We start from the raw sequence: 12428 nt of genomic DNA, 5'->3' as shown, positions 1-12428 counted from the left end.
TAACCATATCAGCACAATTAATCAGGTGACAATTATAATTTAAATAAATAAGCACAGCAGGCACATAATAAAAAAATATGACATCAGTGAAAAAGCAGTGCAGCCAAGCGATGCATAATATATATAAGTAACAACCCTGTTCATTAATCAATCATTGTCAAAATCAGTTAATGTACGCAAGCACGTCGCTTCACAAGTAAATTCATAGAACATGAAATTTAGCACAAAGTCTGAATCACGTAATCGCGAGCAGCAAATTACGTCTAATGTACGTACCTAAGTGGAAATATGTTACTTGAGAAATAAGCTCAATTAATAGTTACATTTTTGGTTTATTACTTTCTTCTCCGAAATTACATTCTTCCTAAAATTTTCTCGATACCAAGTCCTCTTAACGTAGGACACGCACAGAATTTACCTGAAGTTCTTAAATATTTTATAGAACCGTATCCTGAAAAATACTGAACGTTAATAACATAATTTATCAAGTAACTATAGCTTTATACTGAATTTATTCGGAGAAATTAGACTGTGTATTTGTTTACGGCTGTCAGTGCATTCGCACTGAGCGCTCGATCAGCTGTAGGCGCGTGACGTAGGAAGTAATTGTTTGCGGTCAAAGACTGCCTTGTGCGGCGCGCAGACTTGACTGTTGCTTTGAGTATGTGCCGCCGCCGGAACACGGCGCGGTATCCTTGTATTCTCTGCATGTTTACGTATAACTGTTGACGTCTCAAAAGTATGTCATTCCACAAAAATTTTAACGTTCGATGTATGATGAACTCCCTTAGAGCGTCGAGATTTAAGAGTTTCTACTTCGACAGTGTTATCATGAATAATTTTGCGAATTCTATATGGACCGTTATAAAGCAGAAAAAATTTGCGACACAAGCCCTTTCCTTTGTGAGACAAACGATGAGACTTAATGAACACCTTTTGACCAACTGACAAGGTCTTTAAACGACCAGAACGTATAGCTGATTTCTCTCTTCTAGCAGCCGCAGATGCAATGTTTCGTAGAGCCAGGTTGACAACTTCAGAATGCCGCAGTTTCCGTGAAGGCGGAAAAGGAACGATTTTAGAAATGTGATTTGTCGGTGCTTTGTTTTTTAATATCAGTATGGCGGTAAAGAAGTTGAATCATTAGGGAGTTCATTCAGAATGTTTTGAAAAATATGAAGATACTGATCCCACGTTCTGTGATTCTGATGACAATAAAGACGACACAATTTATTGATTTCCTTCATCCATCTCTCTGAAGCGTTAGATTGAGGGTGAAAAAGTGAAATGAAAATTTGTTTAATCTTATGACGCCATAGAGTACGAAGCCAAGTTTTAGAGCGAAACTGTGATTCATTATCTGATATAACCTTATCAACATGACCCACTTCTTTAAGAAAATGTTTGATGAAAGCATTAGATACTGAACGAGCTGTTGCTTTGCGTAAAGGTGTAAAACACACATATTTTGATGTCAGTTCCACTGCTACTAAAATGTACGCAAAACCATTAGTAGAACGAACCACTGGACCAAACAAATCGACTGCAGCCACGTCTTTTAATTTCGCTGGAATGATTGGAAACAACGGTGCTCTGTGAGAAATAGTTGGCGGCTTAGCCTTTTGACATAATTTGCATTTGGCAAGAACAGATCGAATACGTTTCTGCATATTACTGAAGTAGCAATTTTCTCGTAATTTATGAAAGCATTTTCTGGGACCAAAGTGTGCATAACTGAAATGTGTGTACCAAATCAATTTGTTAACCCACTCATCAGGAATACAAACTAACCAAACAGAGTTGTCAACAGATTTTCGTTTAAAAAGAATAGCATTGCGAAGTAAATAATACTGTCTAATCGCTACTCTTTCCTTTCTCCTCCACTTCTCCTTAATGTCCTTCCAGACTGGATCCTTATTTTGCTCCTTAGCGATGTCCTGGAGCGAAGACGAAATAAAATTTTCGAATGCAACACCTTGAATATACATCAAACAATAATTGTTTTCTTTGCAATCCTCTTCAGCACTGTGTTTCAAACCCATAGGTGCACGTGATAAAGCATCAGCAATAATATTTGAAGAACCCTGTATGTAAACAATACTAAAGTCAAATTCCTGTAGTTACAGCGCCCATCGTGACAATCTCCCATGAGTTAATTTTGTTGACGTAAGAAATTCCAGAGCTCGATGATCGGTGTAAACCTTGGTATATCTGCCGTACAAAAATATGCGAAATTTTGTGAAAGCCCATACCAGAGCCAAAGCCTCAAGTTCCGTAATCGAGTAATTCTTTTCTGATTTAGAGAGAACACGACTTCGAAATGCAATAGTTTTCTGTACTACAACGCCGTCTTCTTCTATCTCTTGAAATAAATGTGGACCTAGGCCTTTGTATGATGAGTCCGTCGCCAAACAAAAATCTTTAGATAAATCCGGATGTGAAAGAAGTGGAGCAGCAACTAAAGCATCACGAAGCTGTTCAAATTCTGACTGAGCTTCCTCATCCCAACACCAATTAGATTTCTTTCCAGATAGTTCACATAAACGAGGTGTGGCCAAATCGTCCAATCTAACAAAGCGTCTAAGAAAATTACAGACACCAAGGAAACAACGAACATAACGTTTTGTGGTAGGAACAGCATAATTACGAATAGCGTCTAGTTTCTCTGGATCAGGAAGAATACCTTCTGTAGAAATAATGTGACCAAGAAATTTCACCTGAGAACGACCAAATTCGGATTTTTCTAAGTTCACTGTAATGCCAACTCTTGCAAAAATACGTAATAATGAATCCAAAATTTTGTTGTGTTCACTCCAAGAACGTTTAGCAATAAGAATATCGTCAACATATGAAGTAATATTGTCACGAAGATAAACAGGTAAGATTTCGTTTAAACTACGAATGAATGCTGCAGAAGATACAGTAAGTCCAAACGGTAATTTCCGAAACTGGTAACAGTTACCAAAGGCTAAAAAGGCAGTATATTTTCTACAATCAGGTTGGAGTTCTATTTGCCAAAAACTTGCGCGCATATCAATCGTGGATAAAACTTTAATTCCATGGAAATGTTGAAGAAGTTCATCTAAATTTTGTGGACGGTCAGTTTCAGGAATGATGATATTATTTATCTGTCTGGAATCCAGAACCAAACGAATTGACCCATCCTTTTTAAGAACGACGTGTAATGGGCTGGTATAAGGACTGACTGCTGGCTCAATAATGCCTTGATCTAACATGTATTGAAGTTCACTCTTAACCTTGTCTCTGTAAGCCAAAGGAATAGCGTACGTTTTCCCCCGAAATGGTGTGTGTTCTTTTACTTTAAACAAATATTGTAAACCTTGTATAGTTCCTGTGTGATGACTAAATACTGTAGCATGTGAAGTCAAAATTTGGTGCAGTTCTTCTCTTGCAACGTCATCTGGCACTTCAGCTTTCTTAACCTTTTCATTAATTAATTCTTCGCTATTAATTATATCACCCATCGCGTCTCTGTATCTATTGTCGTTGTCATGAATGAACACATTGTCGTCATAATGCTCAACGAAAACATCAGAAGTAAGAAACCTTAAACATTTTGTATCTGATTCAGATCTTGTTAAACACTCGAAAAATTTCAAACATTTCGGCATTCCGGCAACAGTCAAATTCACACTTCCTTCTTTAAAGTTCAAAATTGCCTTATGTGTGTTAAGAAACTCCATACCTAATATAATTTGTGTACTGAGTAATGGAACAATAATAAAATTAGCAGAAAATTCGTATTCTTGACAAATGAAATTTAAGTTGGTCTGTTGTTTGACTTCCACACTTTTTCCAGAAATCGCTCCTCGAATTGTAGTTTTAGAAACAGGTAACACAGGACAAGCCATAGTTCTTACACATATACGAAAACCTGGTTCACTAATGACATTCAATGGGCTCCCAGAATCTAAAACTGCAGAGAACTTATTCTTACCCACACATACTTCAATAACAGGATGTAAAAATGCGTCTACATTATTTTCCTTTTCGTCTAGCAAAATGTCTCTCATGTCTTCCAGGCGTACGTAGTGTAAAGTCGTAGTGTCATTACTTTCTGAACCGTCTATATTGCTGCCAGAAGGCGAAGCTACAAGTCATTGTCGATTGCTTGCGTCACGTCTTTGATTATTCGCGTCATTTCGCGGATCAATTTCTACTATTTGCACTTGTCTCTCTGAAGTTCTGTCACGTGGAGGATGCCAATTAGGTCCCTCCTGTCTGTTACATGTAAATTCTTGGTTGTGTCTGTTATTAAAATTTCTGTTTTCCTGTCTGTCTGCATGACTGCTTCTTGTGTAATTTCGACTGTCACTTCTGAAATTACTGTTAGATCTACTACCCTGGTTATTTCTGCAGTAAGAATTTCTATTATTGTATGAATAATTTCTGTCTTGATGATACCGATTACTGTTTCCTTTCTTCGGTCCACTTCGGTCTTTGGGCTTTAGGTGCTGTCTTTTTTTATATTACTTACTACTTTCAAACTTTGTGTCTGTAGACGCTTTTGCATGTGATGTCCGCTGAATCTACCTGTGCTTTTCCCAGATGAATTTTGGCTTGTGCCATCCAAGGTGAAGTAATTTTGAGACTCTGTATGTATCTGGGTATTCTGTTGGTGAGTCTGGTCTGTGGGAGCCTTCTGATGTGGCCGTAAGACTTTAGTCGGTTTTTTCTGATGCCCGCCGTGAGGTTGGACAACTTCTTTGTATTGTCTTTGGAGTGAAGCCTGCATCCTTCGTCTGTGAGTTTTGGTCCAAAAATATTCCTGATGATTTTCCTTTCCTCTGCCATAGTAAGTATTACACTCGTCTTGTAGTTCGAAGATACTTCCTCTCTCCTCTATGTCTTGCACATGAGGTGGAATGGTTTTGGCATGACCGTCTGTCCCAAGGACTTGAGTAATTCCGAGACAGTGTCGTCTACTCCTGAGGTCTCGCTTCGACTTAGATCTATCAGTATTCTGTCTAATTTAGTCTTGCAATATCATATCTTCCAGCTGGTCTTCACCTATTTGCCGTTCACTTTCTGTAATATTGTTTTCAAACTTATGCCCTTTGTAAAGGTTCTCTACATATTCCTTCGATCTTTCAGCTTTACATTCTTTTCTAACTGATGTCATTTGAGCTGTCGATATAGGCACAACTGCCTCTCTTATCGGCAAGGATATCTTTATCTTCCTACAGGCGATACCTACCTGTAACACAGATATACATGCTCCTGCAGCCTTCTAGCCATTCCTGCGTAGTCATTTTGCACTTTCTGTCAATTTCATTTTGTAGAAGACTGTGTTCTCTTTCCCCTGCTTCATTTCTTGCTTTTCCTATTTTCTCCTTTGTAAGTAATGTTAACATAAAACTCTAAGATTTAATTTGTTGTTTAGTTTGTGATCACAAAAAACTGCATCTCGGGGATTATGTATTGCCACTGCATTGAACGTGGTTTGTTAATGTAGAGAAGTCTTCTTCTCAACGGAAGATAAATTTGTCCTAAACAGTTAATGCTCAATAATTTGCAGTGAAGTGCTGCTGGTATAAAGGACAATGACAAATAAGTAGAATTTTAAATTATCGATGAGAGTAAAACATTTTCTTGGATGACTGGTGCGAAATCTGACGCATGCAGCAAGTTGATATTTGGAATAGTTTGTTGAAGCATTTGCTGATATCAGCTACGCAATACAGTTGGTCAGTTATAAGGAAGTACGTGTTTCGGCATGTTTGGAAATTTAACGCTATGGGGGTAAAATAGTGGGTGAAAGCTTTCTTTAAAAAATATGTCATTATTAAAAACTACTAAAGTAATTTTAAAGTTTCATCTATGAACATAGGTGTTTGACTTCTCGGTTGCAAATAAAAAACTACATTAATTTTCTCGTGTTTCTTCCGAGATTGTATTACCTTCGTAATAATAAAGAATAACCGCCTTCAGCCCCAAATAGTGATTTTATAAAAATGCATTATGCATTTGACTTGTTTTGAACTGTGTCGAAAATATGCTGAGTCAAAATGTTTCTGCAAATATGCTGTTTAATAGGAAGTGTTTATCTGCACATAAACATTCTCCAGAACCATACACCTACAATTCAAAACAGCCCAGATCTAAAATAAATGACGTAAAGTTGATCTAGACTGTGAAAGCACCTGAAGATAAGCCCCCGAGTCTCGAAATGCATGATGCATTTTAATAGTATCACGAGTTGTGGCTGGAGGCGATTGTTCTTTATTATTTACAAAATGCCTGTTTCCGTGTTTTCGGAAACTGAACCCCTCATGGTGGGAAACGGGGGCTCACATTTTTTAGGAAAATATTTTATTAAGAAAGAATTTTTTAACTTAAATACTTGAAAATTTAAATTTGGCTTTGGAGTTAGAAATGAAAAAGTACATGGTTCACTGTTTTTGGGAATTCAACCCCCGAGGGGGTAAAATAGGGGGTGCAACGTTTTATGAAAATATTTCATTGCGGAAGTATTTTTAAAGCTAAATCTTTGAAAATTGATGTTTTGTTTCTCGTTTGGAGATGAAAAAATACAAGTTGCACTGTTTTTGGAAATTCAGCTCCTAAGAGGATGAAATGGCGTCAGACTGATTCACTGGCTGATCATCGTCCAGCCTAAACCGCTAAGGACAGAAACTTGAAGTTTGGAGAGGATGTAGAGCTTATACTGTAGGCATAGTCTAAGAAAAGAATGCCTGAAATTCCACTCCTATGGGGACGGAACAGAGGACGAAAGGATTTTTGAAAGAATATTGTTATTAAGGGAATTTTGAAACTAGAACCACAAAAATTGGTGTTTGATTTCACAGTCAGAAGATAAAATAAGCAGTTATTTTGGAAATTCAACCACTAAGGGCATAAAACAATGGTGAAAGCTTTTTGAAAATCAATAATTACTAAACAACTACTAAAGGAATTTTTAAGGCTACAACTACGACAGATGGTATTTGACTTCTCGGTTACAAATAAGAAAATACATGTTTCAGTGTTTCTGTAAATTCAACCCCTAAGTGGGTGTAATAGGGAACGAAAATTTTTGAGAAAATACTTTGTTACCTCAAAAAAAATGCTAAGCTAAATTTATGAAATTTGGTATTTCACTTTTAGATTAGATGTAAAGAAATATTTCTTATGGGATGAAAGTTGTTATGGGAATATCTCCAGAAGAACGCAAAAAATACGATTAACAAAAGCTTTGGAGTCTAGATACCAGAGTCGCTTTTTGCTCAGAAGTACATCCGGAAAGGACCTTGATTATGGAGCGTTAATTAGCGTGAAAAGCTAAGAAGATGTGGCAGTTTGTGAACAACTTAAAAATTCGATTATGTAAATAAAACAAGGAAAAAAATCTCAGCAGACCATACAGTTTATGCCATCGAAGCAGCGATCGGTAAGCTACTAGGTGATACGTTTATTTAAGGTCGATTAAATCGTGGTTTTTCTTCTTTCTATACACTGAATACCATGGTAAACTATCATTCCCCTCTATAACTCTGCTTAAACTTACATATAAATATAAACGTCTACTTCATTTGTAACATCTGCGGGACCAAAGGAAACTGACATAAAATTCAGTAAATTTTAGTTTTGACGTTCAATTAAACTTTTGAAATTAATTTGTGTATTAAGCTTTAGTATGAGCTGCAGCAAATGGATCTTTATTTTTTTTTAATTTAAGGCACAGAATTTTAAATCAGTTTTTGACATAACTCTCAGATAACAAAATAAAGTACCGTGCTACAAGTTATTTAAGTACGGGGGTAGGTCAGTTATTATCCGCAAAGTAGTTAAAAAAATTTACTGTAATCAAATAGGAAACTTTCAAGACCATCATTTTTCGACATAGTCCCCTTGTGTTTCAACGTACTTGCTCCATCGATGTACAAGCTTCCTGATGCCCTCATAAAAGAAGGTTCTCGGTTGAGATGCGAGCCAGGAATGAACCGCTTCTTTCACTGCTTCGTCCGAGGTAAATCGACGGCCCTTGATGGATGTTTGAGTGGACGAAACACGTGATAGAAGGGGCAAGATGGGGACTATATGGAGGATGATCCAATACTTCGAAATTGAGATTGAGATTCTGGAGCGATTCAGCAGTGTGGGCAGCAGTATGCGGACGGGCATTGTCGTGCAACAACACAACACCTTTTGACAGCAATCCTCGGCGTTTGCTTCGAATTGCAGGCTTTAGCCTGGCAGTAAGCATCTCACTGTAACGAACACTGTTTATTGTTGTGCCCCTTTCCCCATAATGTTCCAGTACTGGATCTTGTGCGTCCCAGAAAACCGTAAGCATCAGTTTCCTTGCTGACGATTGGGCCTTGAACTTTCTCTTGTACGGCGAATTTGGATGTTTCCATTCCATAATCTGCCGTTTAATCTCCGGCTCGTAATGATGGATCCGTGTTCCATCACCAGTAATGATCCTGTCTAAGAAAGTGCCCCCTTCGTTAACATAGCGATCCAAATGTTTTTTGCAGATGTCCAAGCGCGTTTGTTTATGCAACTGTGTTGAGTTGTTTTAGAACCCATCTTGCACAAACTTCATAAAATCCAAGCCTGTTGTGGATGATTTCGTAGGCAGAACCGTGACTAATTTGCAGACGATGTGCCACTTCGTCGGTCTAAGAGAATCATTTCACGTGAATGCTCAATGGTTTCTTCATCTGTGGCGATAAACGGTCGTCCGGATCCTTCATCGTGCGAAACACTTGTGCGACCATTTCGGAATTTTTCAATCCATTCGTAGACACACGGTTGTATCAAAACTCTGTACTGTACCGAATGTCTTCGGTACCGAAAGTCTTCGATGAATTTCGGGCCCTGATACGCCTTCCGACCACAAAAAACGGATTATTGAACGTTGCTCTTCTTGGTACAATAAGACAACGAAGCAGCCATGATTAACAGCACGGCAGCGATAACGAAACTAATCTAGCAGCTTGAAAACTGCAAAGATATAACAGCAAATAAACAAAGCATGCGTCATCAACGTAAAACGACAGGACTACCAAAACCAACAAAAATATAACTAAATTATGGATAATAATTGACTTATCCTCTTAGTAAATATGAACCAGATTACTTAATTTAAATGGTATTTTAGTTTCCAGTATTACGTGTCTCACACGAGTTCAAGTAACTATTGGCTCCATTTGTGTTTAGTATAGTGCGGGACTCAGCCATTGAGATGTACAGGCGTATTGGTAGCGGAGCAAAAATATTTGTTTATATGACGGTGGTCTTGCACTCTAATGAAAAAGCCATTAAGATTTGCTTTAGGAATGGCCTTGAACTCACAAAACTTATTTATCACTACTGTATTAAGGCAAATATTGTCTAATTTAATGATAAGTCAAAGGTTTCCGGAAGCTCCGATCTCAATGCTTGTACTCCTTTGGCCTTGAAAGGCCTTTTGACATAATAGTAGCAGTTAATTTTGGCTTTCAGGCAGGGCTACGAGGCTGAGCAGTTATTTCAGAAGCAATAATGCCACTATGTTCCAGTTTAAATTTCTTTTGTGCAGGCGAACTTGTTCTCGCCGCATATCGTTTTCAATGAGCGCTCAGACCTTCGTGAAAAGTTTGGTCTCCTGCCATCTCTGTTCTGGTTTTCATTGACTAATTCCTCACGAAAATAAATTTTCTCCTTTACACGCATTACGGGTGACTCTGTTATTTCGGCCCTTCGAAAAATCTTTCGATGTGAGTACATATTTGCGTCATTCAGTGCTTTTAGCTCCGCAGTCTTTATTTCAGTCCTTATTTTCATGTCTTATTGTACCTAAAATAATTCAGCAATCAGAAAACTTTATTATTAGAGGCTGCAGGTGATAAATACACCAGGATGCACTCACACTACAAGTACGTCAGCTCTGCCTGTTCTCAAAACTGTAACTGGCAACTCTTCATCAACAATCAGCTCTCACAAGAATGATGCAGCACAATAAATGAGCTCATTTCATTCAGTAGTAGTTCTTTGACAATTCTGAATGTATTAAACAATAGTATCTGAGCCAGTTTACGAAACTAAACTCCAGAAATAAGTAATCAGTCAAAAACATCGGGTGCGTCTAATAATGTGGCCTGGGATTGTGTAAATGAGAGTCATTATAACATTTAAGGCAATTGCAGCTATTTCATTTGGAAAGAACGGATATATGGCATCAAACTCTCCCCACTTCTGCAAGAGACACACAATCAAAATTTATCAGCAACGACAATCACCGCCTATGGACAAAGTTTATTGAGCTTACATTAAATCGCCAATCGTCCCACGGTTTGTGAGCAAATGTTACCTGTTTCACCCCTCCTAACTTTTCCTTTTTTCATCTACTGGAATGAAAAGTTATCACAACTGCCAGTCGAAATGAACCAGCCTCGTTGAGTAAATATTGACTCAGTTATGGCCCTCATTGATAAAAAAATCTCGTTAAAAAAAAAGAGGGAGAAATTTGAATGGTCGACCGTCGATCGGAATCAAATCGAAGGCAAAGCATTGAGGGGTGCATGCGTAAAAATAGCGAATGACCACCGGCTTTATTTTCCGGCAAAGGGCCACTTGCGCAAATATAAATCGAGCAAATATTTACCGGCCACACAGCACCAAATACATTTGGATTCCGCACACAGTGGGGAGCTGATGTGTGATGTGCTAAAGGCTGCGTTCCCGAGGACAAACGAACGATACATTTTATTTTCAGTTATCCACCGCCACAAATGCCCGGATGGGTATTATCCTTATTGGGGCGAGCGTCGATACGGTAACGCGGAGGTTTCTATAGGGTGGGGGCGCCAGAGGAGCCACAAAGCCAGTCCGAGGAGAGCGGGGACCGAGAAATGAATCCCGCCCGTTCTTTACGGATCGTTAATCTGCTGGATAAAGAACAATTAAATCCAGTAGATGGGGAGGGATAGAGCGGGAGTGAGACAGAGACAGAGAGAAAGAGCGAGAAAGAGGGCCGCGGAAGAGAAAGAAGGAGGTTCTCTCTCTTTCTTTTTTTTTCCCCTCCGCCTACATCGCTTTTTCACGGCGCGGAACGCCGTTGTGTGGAGACGAGAACAATGAGATATTTACCTCCGTTTGATTTGCATTTGTAACGGTTTATTCAGCGCGGTGCGGCGCCTGCAACGCTTGTCCCTCGAACGAGGAGATTTATTTTGGTGGCCGCTCCCAGGCGACGGCAGGCGGCAGGGAAACTGCGCAATAGCTCATGAAATCGTTGAGTGATGTTGCCGGAGGGAGAATTTTGGGGTGGGGGTGGGGGGGGGGTGGAGGGAGGAGGAGGTGGAACGGAGAGCTGCGGGGGGAGGATGGAGAGTGAGGAAAAGTGTGGAAACGGTGAGAGAGAGACGGTGCACCCGCCCCCAAAACGCGGCGACGCCGCGCGGATTCGTGGTTCCGCACTCTCGGTCCGTTTGGAGTGAGCGATTGCCTGCCCGCTTTGCTTTAAAAAGAAGTAATTAAAATTGAGTGGGCGCCGTAATTATGTGCGTAAAATACAGCGCGGGCGGTCCGTCTGGGCGGAGGAATACGACAGCAAGCGAGAGCGGGAGCCGGCGTTCCGTAGCGAAGAAACCGAGACCCCGGCCGGGTTTGGAGCGCCTGCTGTGTCGTGGCGTCGTGTTTATAGAGTGATACATGATATGCCGCAGGCAAACAGTTAGCTCAGAAATTCCACGAAAATTCTGTCAGCGCGAAGATTCGGCAATTATTTGCCACTACGCCGCATTTGTCTTCCTGATAACATTTCCGTGACTTCCGTTTATTCACATAACTTCCTCCCCCCCCCCCCCCCCCCCACCTATCCACAGTACTCCTTCAGAACTACATACCAAAGCGAGTGAAAGCTCCCTCAGGCCGAACTCCAGGTGTCTACGATCAAGTGTAATGATCTTCAACAGTGGGAAATGTCAAAAGGCGTACTCAGCGAAATAGCACGGAAGTGCTGCTGACTCACAATCCCTAAAAAGAAGAAAACTCCCACCTTGTCCCGCTAAACGGACAAACGCGTTCTGTATCAATTTGAAAAAAAAAAAAAGAAAAATGTACTTTTTCAGGGTTATTCAGATAAGGCAGAAGACAAACACTTACTTCCTATTTTCTTTATCGAAGTAATTCATATATCTAAATACCTTTAAAACTGATGCTGAAACTGTCCTCAGTTTTGTAGTAAACACATCGTCTCGACATTATATGTTTCGAGATACAGCGGCGGCAATGTTATGATTTAAATCCTTCATAGTTGTCGGATAACTGTCTTCTTAAGATGACCATAGAAAAATGATTCTGGGGAAATCAGGTCTGCTGAGCTTGGAGGCGATAGATACGAGGGTCACTCCAAAAGAAATGCACACAATTTTTTTTAAAATCCATCTTTCATTCCACATGTTTGAAAGTTTTACAGT

Source organism: Schistocerca piceifrons, chromosome 6, assembly GCF_021461385.2.
Source record: "Schistocerca piceifrons isolate TAMUIC-IGC-003096 chromosome 6, iqSchPice1.1, whole genome shotgun sequence".
Lineage (NCBI taxonomy): Eukaryota > Metazoa > Arthropoda > Insecta > Orthoptera > Acrididae > Schistocerca > Schistocerca piceifrons.
This window is presented reverse-complemented; position numbering follows the sequence as displayed.